Source organism: Cydia pomonella, chromosome 12 (assembly GCF_033807575.1).
Source record: "Cydia pomonella isolate Wapato2018A chromosome 12, ilCydPomo1, whole genome shotgun sequence".
In the NCBI taxonomy this organism is placed as follows: Eukaryota; Metazoa; Arthropoda; class Insecta; order Lepidoptera; family Tortricidae; genus Cydia; species Cydia pomonella.
The window spans coordinates 1,991,496-2,007,393 of NC_084714.1; the positions used below are offsets into that span (position 1 = coordinate 1,991,496).

At 37.9% G+C, this 15,898-nt stretch overlaps 1 protein-coding gene across 1 annotated transcript in view; it reads right to left on the reverse strand.

The window, feature by feature from the left end:
• Positions 1-14,788, reverse strand: part of LOC133523252 (E3 ubiquitin-protein ligase RNF144A) — a 242,828-nt gene extending 228,040 nt beyond the window's left edge. Inside the window, exon 1 of the mRNA XM_061858734.1 lies at positions 14,348-14,788. The gene's annotated coding sequence lies outside the window, so the exon portion shown is untranslated. The remainder of the gene's footprint in view (positions 1-14,347) is intronic.
• Between the last annotated feature and the right edge of the window lie 1,110 nt (positions 14,789-15,898).

The window sequence follows — 15,898 nt, forward strand, 5'->3', positions numbered from 1 at the left end:
GTATAATCAAGATTTATGTACTGGCAGCCCTGGTTTCATCATCAAAATCACATCAATTTTATTGTAAAAAAAAATAGTTTTTATAAGATAATTTGTTTTTAATCGCTGCTGACTGTACATGTCACTCTATATAAGTCTTCCGCCACCGTACCATAGTTATTACTCCTGTAATGAAATCCGCCTTCATTAATCTTAGTAATAGTAATGTATCCGTATACCATGTTTCTTGTGAACTAATCTATTATTCTGAGGCTTTCAATATAAACTTAGTTCTCAGACAATATTGGATAGAGGGATCCCAAACTGTAAGTTGCTACGGTTCAGGGATCAGAAACCGGTATTTTTTGTATGGGAACGAAAACGGTATTTTTTCGTTCTTTGTTAATTACTTAATTTCTAATTAGGCAATCTAATAATACGAAGTCGTTATCTGAAAACACAACTGAGTCCTACATTTAGAGTATAAAATAAACCGAAATATATGGTTATTTCGATGTTTTTGCAAAAAACCGGTTCCGATCCCTGCTACGGTTACCGTACTTGGAGGGCTTTCAGTTTTTAGGGTTCCGTACCCAACGAGTCAAACGGGACCCTATTACTGAGACTCCGCTGTCTGTCCATCCGTCTGTCACCAGGCTGTATCTCGTGAACCGTGATAGTTAGCCAGTTGAAATTTAGTCTACAGATTATGTACTTCTGTTGCCGCTATAACAACAAATACTAAAAACAGAATAAAATAAATATTTATTTCCAATCTCGAGGTTATCATCCAATCACCGAAGTTAAGCAACGTCGGGCGGGGTCAGTACTTGGATGGGTGACCGTTTTTATAGATAATGGTACGGAACTTCCTACTACTACTACTGCCTGCTGCTTGCTACTTCCTGTGCAACGTGTTCTTGACGAACAAACGTCATGAAGACTTTATTAGCAAGGGCAGACTCTAAGCAAAATCATGAAAGGATAAAGTTGGCTCGATAGAAAAAAATCACGAAAACATGTCTAATTTTCACCTGTGTTCAGTTGTATATATATTGTTACCCTGTATACCATAGCAGTATAATTTTATTAAAAAATTACTAGTGATATAGCCGACTGATCTAAAAAAAATAATTAGAAACAAATATATTTTTATTACAGTAAAAACGGGTCACTCACGTATTTTAAGTCGGTCCGCCAACGCAAGCTCCTGACTCGGTACGGAGTGAAACATGTCAAGCGTTTTTCGACTTAAAATACGTGAGTGACCTTTTCTAATGTATTTTAATATGTCTGTGTCTCACGTAAGATTTGGTAATAAACATATCTTCCGCGACGGTCATATCTTCCCTAGGAAGTTCCGTTCCTTTTAATTTCCTAGATTTACGGTCCCTTTTAATACAATCTTCGTACTATGGCGTCTGTCCTGAACCTTCATGGGCGTCCGCTAACGCGAGCGGGTGCACGGAGCAGGCGCACGCCATCGCGGGTGCCATTGTAGGCAAAATCCGTCGCACGCGTCTGCGTCAGTTAGCAACGCTCATACTATATTTCGATAACCCGCTCTGTGCAACCGCGCCAGCTAGCGGACGGCCTTTAACTTACCTTCTACGTAAAGTGATTATCATATCACCCTAGCGCCACATCCGGAACCCGCGCATAAATGTCATGTCTCGCGTGAACTAATCCATTATGAAGATATCAATAAACTAAGTTGATGTCACACTTACACGTTATTAGATGGCTTTTAATTGCTTTACGACCGCGGCGTTAACAACTTCTACAGCGCAATGTTAAGCCATATTTAGACGGTACGAGATCTTGCATTCAATATTTGGCACATTGCTTATAAGTTTTCATCATGATTAAACCTAATTTTCCGTCAAGCATACCGTTTTTGATCTACGAGCAAAAAACTAAAAAGAGCAAAAATGTATGCACAGTGTGCATTGCACACCTCCTGGGATGGAGCAAACAAAGATATTAAGACGATGTCCAGCTCGCTGGGAATTAATTCTTCGAAAAATTCTAATTTGATTGCCCTTATAACAAAATACAATTAATTTATTCGATCGACAAAATATCGCAATGTCACGAAAATCGCATCACGCAGTTATTGCCTTGTCGTCTCTTTCGTACGTTTTGGAATAGACAAAAAACAAACAATAAAACAGTGAAGGTAAACAGCATAGTTATAAACGTCATAAACGTGTCAATTGTCGCTATTCAAAGAGACTCGCCAGATACGGTCAGCAATAATGACAATAGCAACACTAACAAGAGGTTAGGAGGATAATGGAACAACCTTGTTTGCTGACCGTACTGTAATGTAATAATTAGGACAGGTTTATTGTATATTTATTGTTTATAAAAACTAAACCTAAATATATCAGAACTTAAATATAAATATAAACTGAATATGTATAAAAAAACTACCTACCTATTGGCTACCGGGCCGTCCCCGGTGCAAAGGTGCCCATCACGCTCGCTGCATTGCCACGTTGGATTGCGATGGATAGCCTTTGCATCAGGAAAAACCCAGAGCGGGGGTCAAGGCCCCTTTCTAGCAGGCGACGACCCTGATCCCGGAGGAAGGACTTATTGTTTATATGGTATTAGGATTAATTGCGTATTGGCTAATAATAGAGAGTTGGTAATCGGATCTAAGCGATAGACAGTGTCTATGCGTATTCAATGAGGATATATAAACGCGCGAAGTTAAAAACAGATGGCGCTGCTAACGTTTAGGTTCCCATTTCCGTGAGTACCAGTTTCAGGTTTTGATTTTAAAAAGACAAATTTTGATTACAGTTATAAGAAGTAGTTAATTACAGATTTTGATTACAGTTAGAGCGATCAAAATATTTCGGAGCTGTCACCTGATATCCGTGACAGAGTAAGGACGATGCCGTAATGCCAGCCGTATCACAGAGAGCTTATATTATGTGTGCAGATAAAACAGTGTAAGTAACATGTGTACATAACTTGGCATTATGTAGCAGTCACATAAACTGCTATTATCACACTGCTTAAGTACAGGGATCCATAAGAGAACCAGAAAAGCCAAAAAAAAATCGGCATGGGTTTCTCGTAATTTACACCGTAATTTATCTTATACCGGTTCTTTTCAAATATCGCTTTGCAAAAGACAAGGTATTCATTTAATTGTCTTTATTGAGGAAATACGACTGTTTATCTTCAAGGGACGTTTCCAGAAATAAAAGTGGAATCTTTAAAAACCCTATTAAAGTTTTGTTTCTTTTATATTCAAATTCTTAAAACAAAACTGAGACGGAATTAAATAGTCGTCAGAAGATCTTAAGTCATTTTTATTATTGGAACTTAAGTTTCATGTATTAATTTCCAGCAGTTTTATCCTCTTTCCGCCCAGACATTAAAACTTCGTATACCTACCTACCTACTGTACCTAATTGCATGATTTCTATAGTAATTTAAATTGTATATTTTCTTATTTAATGCATGTTAATTAACATGTATTGTTTTGAAAAGACGTGTCCCGCCGAGTTTCTTGCCGGTCCATATTGGGATACCCTCCTTCAATTGAGGGGGGATTTAAATCTTCTCGGGTCAGAGGTGTAGGGTTAGAGCCGGTGTAGTTTTATTTGAAGTTCATAAGCGCATTGTAATAAATACTTACTAGAATAATAAACTATCTTCATCTTGCCAAAGCAAATGCGATTTTGATATCTCAGAAAAAAAGATTCAAATTACAATGGAACGGGGGACTTTTTTAAAGTCCTCTGGGCGGATAGAGGTTAAACAAATTCTCTGCATATTTAGAAATTTGATACTATAACTTTTTTAAATTAAAGATCTTAATCAAAAACGTTTATGTTTACTAACACGTTACTTTGAATGTGTGCGAGAATTTGAATGTGTTTGTGACGTAAGCAGCAGAACACCAGTCTCTCAAACTCTGCAGGGACAACAATATCATAAACCTAATTTATATGATGATTCCAAAGTCCAAAATTTTAAGTCTAATTGGGACTGCAATCCGTTACAAGTGTGTGTGGTTATTAAATTATTACTATTGAAAGATGTAAGCAATAGAAGCCAAAATTGGGTGTATTTAGACCTAAAGATTAGAAGGAAAATAATATGCAAATTAGTGTCCTTGCTACATGTTAACAAACAGATTACATTACGCAACGCGTTTTAAACAACTGTATGCAAGGCATCGCTTTTGGAAGCTGGAAGGTATAACATGAAAGTATAAAGTATAACATATAGGCCAGTTAAAAAGCGACAAATTAAAAAGCGACAAATTCGGACATCGGACATATCCATATCTTAAAACTGAAATAGATGTCATATTTAAAGAAAAAGTGACGAAACCACTTAAAAAAACGCACAGGAAGGGTTCCGTACCATTATCTATAAAAACGGTCACCCATCCAAGTACTAACCCTGCCCGACGTTGCTTAACTTCGGTGATTGGATGAGAACCTCGAGATTGGAAAGAAATATTTATTTTATTCTGTTTTTAGTATTTGTTGTTATAGCGGCAACAGAAATACATAATCTGTAGAAATTTCAACTGGCTAACTATACAGCCTGGTGACAGACGGACGGACGGATGGACGGACAGCGGAGTCTCAGTAATAGAGTACCGTTTGACCCTTTGGGTACGGAACCCTAAAAACACCAAAATATTTGTTAAAATGATTTGTCCCCCAAGTTATATTCTGATATATTGGGCAACCCGGATTTAATTCCGCTATTTCGTAACCGTTTAGTGTGCAGGGTTCAAATATCAAAATATGCGTATCGGTTTAAATCGAGTTTTCTAGACACATTGTGACTGAAACAGTTAGCCAGACTATATCTCTGTACCCGACTCGCCGTACAGATACACGTTTTCGGGCTTTCCAATCGGTATCGCAGGACACACCGATCCGGCCTAGCGACTTTCACTGCGCTTTCTACGGGGCGCAGCGGTGCACGGTGCAAAAATACTTTTAAACTGTTTGACTCACAGACCGAGAGATACGTAATGATTATGAAGCGTTTGCCGCGCTAATGCTACCCGCAGCACTAGCCAATCGCTAATAGAAAACGGCAGTCAAAACTTATAAATGGTTGGAAATTGTGACGTGACTTTTCGAAGTATCTGTCATCGAGATCCAGTTTTTCAATTCGTTTGGCGTTTGTCATCATAGGCCCCCTGATCATGTTCTTTTCTTTTATAGTTATTATTACTTATCACATTAAAACAGGTGGTAAATGTCGAGGTAACTGAAAAAAGCGGTATGCCGTCATGGTTCCATACTGAATTAGTACGGGAGAACATATGTGCGACCATGAGTTGCCTTACGCTCTACTCGTATCTTGTAGTTGAGGAGTCCGTCCGTCCGTACTATAATTCAGGTCAGACTCGCCAGACGGAAGCCAGATGGCATTGGCAGTAGGAATGCCCGGATGATTTGCAGTAACCTAAAACGTATTTCCAAACCGTTTGAAGTCGCTCGAATACGAGTATGCAAGAACGATAGCGGCAGATATCGAAATATCAGCGCACGAATGATCGTTGCGAAAAAATTTACTTGAGAAAGGGTTTTACGAGTAGCAGGCATTTTTATTACACACTTTTATTTAGCTTTCCCTGTTTCTTGGTATTTGTTTGGGTCTTCTTATAACTTAAATATGAACCACTTCCTGGTATTTATCCGATTCAGCTGAAATTTGGAGTATGATTTTTTTTTTGTACATATGGCTCGCCTGATGGTAAGCAGTCTCCGTAGCCTATGGACGCCTGCAATTCCAGAGGTGTTAGGTACATGCCCGTTGCCGACCCTAACACTCGTTGAGCTCTGGCAACCTTATTTACTCACTGGCATCCTTATTGGCTTCGGTTTTCTGTAAGGTGGAGGTACTTCCCCAGTTGGGCTCTGCTCTCGATCTGGAATGACATTCGCTGTGCTGTGCCCTGCGGGCCCTGCCACACAAATCGAGATGACATTCACAATCCTCATACCTCTCTTTTGGACTTAGTTTAAGGTACTTTCTTAATTCCGATAACAATGCAATTATCTGATGCTGCTGATCTGATGATGCAGACGGAAGGTAGCAAACGGAACTACTCGATGGAAAAACACAAACACATCTAGTTTAGGTTTATTACAAAGGTCTCCAAAGGTATACCTACATGATAGACATGCAAATGCAGAGTAAGGTGTTATCTTAACGAAATCTACGCTTCCCGACTAATTGATGAAACAGTCTACATAACAGCTATGTTATGTAACAAGATGAGCAGCCTAGTCGTTTCCTATAGAATTACGGTTATGTAAGGTGCAATTGTTAATTAACACGTTATATAGAACATATTCCTTCATTTAACTATCTTCCTTAATATGTCAGCCTTACGAATACCACTTATTATGTCATCATTAGTTCGTGTGAGTTCTATCAGGGCCTATGGCGAGCATGTGCATGAGCTGTTTCTAACTTTCTTGCATATTCGAGTGATGGACAGGTCCGACAGGTAGATAATGAAATTTCGCTTTCGATGTTCACGTTAGGCTCCCAAGCGTCACGTTTTAACATTTACACATGCTTCACTCCAATTCTAGGAGTCTGATTGACCTGGCATTTGTACTTCTATCATAATATGGAGCAGATCCAAAAACCTGGCCCAAAGTACTACCTACTCGACGGGAAAACGTAACCGAGGCTCGAAAACCGGTTAAATTTCCAAACCGTCATCATGTACTTGGCGCAAAACCTTTTAATTTCGGTTTTACTTGAAAAACAGTTATTTTTAAACCGGTTATTTAAACAGGTTTTGTCCGGTTTAGAACAATGAAAACCGGTTTCTTCCTATTTCGGTGTCTGTGTTTACGTGTCACATCACCAGGCCGACCAGCCGTAGTGTCGCTCTCGTTTTTAGGTTACAATAAAGTTCTCAAAACGATCGCGTTCTTATAAAAGTTCGGTGGAAAACCGAAATAAACCGGTATTTGCCGGTTTTTAAAAACCGGTACCGAGCCTTGAACGTAACAATGTCGACATGGTCCAAAGTCGAATTTGGGTAAATTAGACACAGACAGTAGACACTTAAGATGACTTTGATAAACTTGTTCCTGTATTATTTTGTACAAGCTTTTATTTAACTTGCCATGTGAGTATGTATGTATGTATGTTAGTGTGGGTTTTAACCCAATATTCTTGGAAGCAAAATTTGCCCCACTTCCCGATTTCCGATTGCGCTGAAATTTTGCACACATTGCATAAATATGTAATTGTGTTTGGGGTCGTTAGAATTGTCTCGATGAGTATCAATTGCCTGTGGAAAGAAAATTAAAATCAACAAAAATGATTTTTTTGTCAAAAAAATATTACCCGTAAACATTATTGTATGTAACATGACAATTTTAACACCAGTGTATCGATTTCTTTTCTATTGCTTCGCTTGGTAACAATTACAATACCAAGAAACCTCTTATCGCAATCAATCTCATCAAATCGAGATCAATTCCCGATCCCCTCCATTTTCGTTTGGAACGAGATATCGGTCATTGCCCCCGGTCGTAAACCGAGATACATCTCTGCGATTTCTTTTTATGGGTCCGTCCATTGGGTCAGTGACCATTAATGAACTTTACTGCTTTGAATTAAGGCATATTTGAGTCAATAATTTCGATACCATCAAAGATTAACCATATGTGAACCTTACTGCTCGGAGATAAGGTATATTTAAGGTGAGTTATACTGTATAAGTGGTACAACCAGGTTCCAAAATCTTTGCATTTAAGTAGTTACTGAATTGCTTTATGCGGCAAACTTGTTTTATTGGCGTTGTTTTGTTTAAATTCTGGATCAGTGCAATGTTGCAATGTGCAATTGAGAGGGAAGAATAGCTTTTCAAATCTAGCGAAATAACTGTACTTTTTTCTATGAAATTGCATTTCGGGAGCAAACGTTTTCCACTAAATCTTAACAAATCACTTTGATATTGATGTAGATCGCTTCAGCATAATATATTCTATTTCGCGATTTCGGGGTTGGTCCCATAGTAGGTAAAAGTTGCTCAGTATAATCCCAAAACCTCCCTGACACCGGGAATGCACATATTTTTTGGCCACATTGTATAAAATGATATTTCGTACATTAGTTCCTAAAAACTCATTGGTAGGAACCGGGGTTTGAACCCGCGACCTCCGGAATGAAATTCGCACGCTCTTACCGCTAGGCCACCAGCGCTAATCAAACTCCTGGGCGGCTACCGGGAAAATCGAAATTCGTCAATTGCGGGCATTTTTCTCTGTCACTCTAATTACGTCTTACTAAGAGTAAAAGAGAAAGATCCCCGCAATTTGCGAATTTCTGTTTTCGCGGTAGGCCCCCAGATATACGTATAGAACTATAGATACGACTCGTATACTCGTATCATACGAGGTTGTGTAATTATAGAGACGATATTGTTTCTTCTCCTTTTATTTTGTGTGTATGTATGGTACAGATTGGTGTAGTTTTAATGTCGTAAATAATATGTACAGTTTCCTTACAGATAATAATATGCTAAATAAAATTATTAATGCAAAATGGTAGGGAGGTAAACGATGTTTTAATTTTAATATTTTCAATGTTACGACCCGATTAACGGTAAGGTTAATAACATGGTTTCATTCTATAGTAATTCACTTAACAAGAAGTTTTAATAGTACCCTGTAATTGTATGTACATTATTTAACCGCATGATTCAATTTAAATAATTCTTATTTATGTGCTTAACGTAACTAGTATAAATATGAACTAGGTATAAGATATTCTTAAGGTTAGCCTTAACACAAAAGTGGAATCCCGCGTGAAATCTTTTTTTAATACAAACGATTCATGGGTGTTTTCTATGTATTTAAGTATTTATATATTATTATATATATCGTTGTCTAAGTACCCTCAACACAAGCCTTATTGAGCTTACTGTGGGACTTAGGCAATTTGTGTAATAATGTCCTATAATATTTATTATTATTATTTATTATTAAACGTAGTTCTCATTTTCCTATATTTACTATATTTTTACATACTGTATTTGAACAAACTGTTTTTTTTTTTACATTTCCTAATTTACTTACTTGGCTGGCGCGATTGACCCAAAATGAGTCCTGGTCTCCAACTCAAGAGCACGCTACTTCGCTCGGTCCAGAGGGCTTACCGCGAACCACGTTCGACGTGTTGCCTCCCTGTCACACTTACGTACGAATTTACAAGTGCGACAGAGAGGTAACACGTCGAACGTGGTTCGCGGTAGGCCCTCTGAGCAGACTCGCGCCAGCTTTCGCTGACGCCTCCGCTCTATCCGCCCAACGATATTTAGGATGAGCAACAGGACGGCGTCCAGTTGGCCGACCCAAGTACGACCCTTTTGACTAATATTTCCCACTATCCTAAAAAGCAGTTATTCGCGGATGGTCTAAAACGCAAAATGACTAGTGTAATATTTTGCCTATATCGCTTTTAGTCTACATCGCGAACGGTCTAGAACGCAAAATGACCACTTTTTTATTTCATTAGGTAGGTTTGGTTTGTTAGTTATCTTCAAATGGCCGAAGGTCAAATCGCCCAGAATAGGAGCCCCGCGGCAGCGGGGCTCCGTCGACATCGCTAACGTAAAGATAAAACGACGAAAATGATGTAGGCATTTTGCGTTCTAGACCGTTCGCGATGTAGACTAAAAGTGATATAGGCAAAATATTACACTAGTCATTTTGCGTTGTAGACCACCCGCGAATAACCCCTAAAAAGAGCTAAAAAGAATAAACATTTAATATAAATCAAGAAATATATCTCTTTTTTTTACAGCTTCCCATCAAGCTTGCCTGCTTGTTTACTATCACATATAAAACATGCAAATTGAATGTCACTCCAAGGCCATATTTAAGTATAAAGTATAGATCGTGTCATTCACGAAGACGCGTGGCTTGACTCGTATTGCCATATTATTAAAGGTTAGATTTGCCAAATCTGCGCGTCATCGTGGATGACACGAACTATATGTACATTAATTCAGTTTGTAGCATTATGATTCCAAGGCTATCTAATCACCAAAACACTTGATATTTGATATTCAGTGTCAATATATCTTAAGCTGATAATACTTTGGTAAATAAATCATGTTTTTCTACTCGTCGACTGTAATGGTTGAATTAAGATTTTGTATACCAAACTGTAACTGTTTTTTTTTTGTATGGACTCCCAACTCAACTATAATATTCATTTCGAAACGGTTTAGTCAATTATAATGAAATTGACCAATAACAGCTCGCCGCGGTCAAGAGGACGGAACAAAACGATAGCTCAAATTAATTAGTTAAGTAGAAACAATTGCTTCATAAGTCACCTTTTGACCGCCAAAGACGTCATATGACGCGCGCGGCTACAGCCCAATATCAACCTTCATGCGTACCGACAAGGTTCACGATTACGCGCCGCGTACGATAGGCGTATTGGTTAACACACATTTGACACCGTTAATATAGCAACATCCATAGACTACGAAAACCGGTTGCCGTTGCTTGTTAGTCTCCATAGGCCACGGTGGCCAATCTCGTACCTCACTTAGGCAACTCAGCAAGAGTTGCCTAAACACGGTACTCGACTGAAAAGCTCTCCATTATATCACAATTGTAAAAAATACGATTGGCACTCAAATTTTAAATTGCTATTTTTACTAATTTTATTTATGCTGCAATGTATATGTATGTAATTATAAAATAAATAAATAAATATTATAGGGCATTATTACACAAATTGACTAAGTCCCACAGTAAGCTCAATAAGGCTTGTATTGAGGGTACTTAGACAACGATATATATATATATAATATATAATTATTTATAAATACATAGAAAACACCCATGACTCAGGAACAAATATTCATGCTCATCACACGAATAAATGCCCTTACCAGGATTTGAACCTGGGAACATCAGCTTCGTAGGCAGGGTCAGTACCCACTAGGCCAAACCGGTCGTCAAATTATGAATGTATAATAGCCATAATAGGTCAAGTCTTGCAAGCTAAATTAGACTTCCCGTTATTATTACTTTTTTATACAACGACGGTGGCAAACAGGCATACGGCCCGCCTGATGGTACGCAGTCTCCGTGGCCTATGGACGCCGGCAACTCCAGAGGAGTTGTATGCGCGTTGCCGACCCTAATCCGCACCCTCGTTGAGCTCTGGCAACCTTACTCACCGGCAGGAACACAACACTATGAGTAGGGTCTAGTGTTATTTGGCTGCGGTTTTCTGTAAGGTGGAGGTACTACCCCAGTTGAGCTCTGCTCTATATCTGGTATGATATCCGCTGTGATGTGCCCTACCACACAAAGCGAGATGACATTCATAGTGCCCATACCTCTCTTCAAATTAAATTGTGCTGAAAATTTACATACATATGTGTATGTAAGGAGGCAGCCATAGGAACTCTGAGGTAAATTCATTCACAAGCAGTTTTTTGTGATGTGTCATAAAATTATTTAATAAAAAAACATTTTTGTATTTTCCAAGCAAAAGACCCACTTTGTCGCTTGCCATAAGGATGCTTTGACAGAATATTCGTATAAAGATACAGGCAAATCTCGTCCTTACGGTAAGCGACAAAGTGGGACCTTTGACTAAACTTCGATACATTTATTTCTATTGCAACCGGTGGGACTTGAACTCTTACTCTGTAAATTAAAAAATTACATACACAGAGTCACAGTATAAAGATCTAATACCTTTTTAGGGTTCCGGACCCAAAGGGTCAAACGGGACCCTATTACTGAGACTTCACTGTCCGTCCGTCCGTCTGTCACCAGGCTGTATCTCATGAACCATGATAGTTAGCGAGTTGAAATTTCTACAGATTATGTATTCCTGTTGCCGCTATAACAACAAATACTAAAAACAGAATAAAATTAATATTTAAGGGGGGCTCCCATACAACAAACATATTTTTTTTGCAGTTTTTATAGAAAATGGTACGGAACCCTTCGTGCGCGAGTCCGACTCGCACTTAGCCGGTTTTTCGGTATGGAACCCTTAAACCTATAATCTTGCTAACAGACATCTCTGCTTAATAATTAATAATACATAAATATTTGTTTCATGTGTTAGTCTTTATTAAGTTACAAACAAGTTCTACATTTATTAGGTACTGATTTCCAAAATGTCCTCAGTAAAACTGTTTTTTTTTTGTCAGACATGGTGAATCTATTTGGAAACATTTATCACAGACTTATTTTTCTTTTTAATCAAAGTATGAACAAATTGTAACTTGGAATCCTATAAGAATCTTATAAGAATAGCATGTCTTTGCAAGTGTCGAACAAAATAAAAATATTGGTAATAGGTATAGAATGATTGTCATTATTTTATGTGACCTTTAGTTTCTTTTTATTATAGTGTTGGTTTATTATTTGAAACTGGAAAATATCTTTATAACCAAAAGTACTTCACACTTTTGCAATACTTATGCTACCGCAACGGTTACCAAGGCATCTTGCTTGTTACTGTTGCTACAGTAGAAAGCTCTTCTAATTCATTAGATATTGATCCAATTCACATGTCGCTCCAATGTTTGCTACATCCCGTTTGCACAGCCCAGTGTGCCAAGCACTTTACCCTGCTTTCGAATTAACACAATGTACCTTACTGACAATTAGGACCATCCCGTTTACATCCCAAAGGAGTGCTTTGGAGGCTGAGTATATATATTTATTTATTAAATTTATTTTACCTATTGAACTAAAGAGAAACTTATCATACAGTAGGCAGTCCAGTCAACCTCAAAAAGCAGAAGCAGGGGTGATATATGAATTAGTAATTAATTAATAAGTTATTAACTCCCAATGGTTTTCATCATAAGTTCACTATTGGCCTGTCAATTATAAGTAGGAAAAGAAAAATTTAAACATTAAACTGAGAAAGAAACTTTGAACTGTTATAATACAGGACACTGTGTGACATAGGCTCATCAGCTAAATAGCTGTTCGCCCATAATTATATAATAATAATAATAATAATTTAGTTGGCATTCCTCGCAGTTCCGTACAAATTTAACTTATCTTTAATTTTTTACAAATTTAAAGTTTAGACATTTTCCCTGTACTTGTAGTCTAAGATGATGTTACATGATGTACCCTATGAATTTTGATAGTGTTTTTTGCAGTATAAGCGGCCGTATCTTTTTTTTTTACATCAACTTAGAATTTAGATTTTTGCACAGCTTCAAGGGACTGTCATCATCATCATCATGGCCCTTTGTGTCTGTTTTTGATGGTTGAATAAACCGATGCGAGATTAACATGGTCTACCACAGGCCTGACCAGGGAAGTTTGCTGAAAACTGAGACACCTTGTTGTCATTTTTGCCTCTTGTCAGCGAGAGCAAACCAGATCTCATCACAATACTTGCAACCTTCCGCAATGCGTTTGTGCCACTCAGTCCGCTGTTCTGCGAGCCTTGGCCAGTCTTGGTGGTTGATATGGAGGGCAATCATGTCCCTCTGTGCGCAATATTAAAAGCAAAGCAATGGCCTCCCAATGCTACGTTTTGCATTCGCAATTGCATCAAGAAGAACACAACGAGGAAGTCGAGAAGGGACTGTAGGTCTGAGTATATTGTATAAATTTCATCTCAATACCTCAATGCGTTCCTGAGATAAAGGGTCTTAAGTGATCCTATATTTAACGGTTCCGTTTTTTTTGAGGTGTGGAACCCTAAAATGATCATTTGTTACTATTAATAAAATCGACTACACATATATAATATGATATAATCTTTGTTTTGCCTTAACACAGCTGACTTGAAAAAAGAATAGTAGAAAATTTAGAAAGTCTAAGCTAAGGGGCATGGGCACCTAGAGTCAGACCTGTCTGTCTCTGCCTGTCTGTTAGCAGTTATTTTGATAGCCCAGCCTGTGCACATGTTAAGTAAATGTCATAAAGTTGACTGCTTATCTTGGTCTGGCTCTAATTCAGTATTTAAAATAAATTATTCACAATAGATGTATATTACAAACATGAAAATAATTTTAAACCAAGACACATGTATGACCTTGACTTTGACAAATACTTAGCAAAACGTCACTTTCGTAATGAATTAATAAAATGCGCAATTTACATATTTTTATTTTTTCCAAGAACAATGCACAGACCACTAATCTCTCTTGGTATCATTTTACCCTAGCTGATAATTAGATAGGTAATGAAACATTTAAGCAAGAACTATTTACTAATCATTAATACCAAAAGAGCAGCCAAACGACATATCACATTAACGTAAACAATTGATGTAATAGTCAAAAACGTTAAATGTATGTCCCTAATTATTTTGAGTTCCAAAACGATCTTACCATGGTCGAATGAGCTGAGTGCAGGCACCAACACATCACGATACTTAACAAACTTCACTAAAACAGACACTTCGTTCACCACATCACCTGTTATCGACCAACGAACGCACTAATACAACACCAATATCTCCGAATTTACACACGACAATCACAGCATACACAAATAAACAGCTTTGTCAAACTTGCGAAATGCTAGATGTCAAATCAAATACTTTTTTTCTAGAATCTAATAAAATATTCACGATCCACACTCGTAATTGCGACTACACTTGATCGTTCGCGGATAAATGAGTTAAATCAATCGAATAACACGTTTTACGTGATCTAGAGAGTAAAATAAATTTAATGTTTTCACACACATAAGCTTATCACGCAACCGAATTTTATCGAAAACTGCTGGACGAGCGGAGTGCTATACTGATAGAAGCAAGCACTGTTGCCAACATAGCAATAAAGTTTTGACAGCTCTGGTGATACCAGCTTTTATTAAATTAACTACTATTTGATACATAGATGGTAGGATTCTACAGATGTGTAACACGCGTGCGCCCGTGAGGGACAGAACGTACAGGAACGTACACTATGCGACAACATTAAAAACACGTTTTAACATTCCTGGCAAAATACCAAAAAAACGACCTACGTAATTTGGTCGAGTTATTTGTTGCCACCATACTAAAATTTACGCTATTGAATGAAAAAAATGAGAAGCTACTGAAAGAGACACAAGACTATCCCGTTCGGTCATTTCCTGAACTTTAGATATGGATGTCTTTCAATGGAATCAAGATTGCCAATACTTTGATAATAATTGCAATACATTGCATTGGTTTAGTTTAGCGATAAGACCGCCTGTTGTTTACCTCTTCTTTATGTGTTGTATTATTTGTATTGTTTCTGTATTGAGGTGCGCAATAAAGTATATTTGTATTGTATTGTATTGTTGTTCGCTAGGTGTACGACTGGTGCTGCCCTCATTTTGTGGGCTTTGCTACGCTAAATCTTATGTAGTGTATTAGTTCAAATGGCCCGGCTGCCGGTAGCATGTATGAGTCGTGTGACTTCCATAAGATAACGTATGTCTGCACAATCAGCGCCGCTTCTCCGTCTACCGACCTCGCACCGTGCCAATAAACACTTATTGTCCTTATACATTTCAAATAAGGAGTGTACAGGTTTTTAAAGGGGCAAAGCGCACGTAACACCTCTGGAGTTCCAGGCGTCCATAGGCTGTGGTTCTTACCATTGGACGGGCCGTATGCTTGTTTGCCACCGGCGTGGTATTGAGTCAGACCAAGATAAGTTGGCAGCGATTTTGACAACACAGACGGAGCAAGTATTACTTTAAACGTCAAACTTCTACGAAAAGATGACGTTTACTTAACATTTGTACAGGCTGGGCTATCAAAATCGTTGCCAACTTAGCTTGGTGTTACTCTAGAAATAAAAAACAAACAGTGGGCCAAGTGCTCTGCATATTTGTTTTTCTACTATTATATGTTTACATAATTTAATTGGCAACATTTAAGATTGCTGCTTTGTTGTTGTGGT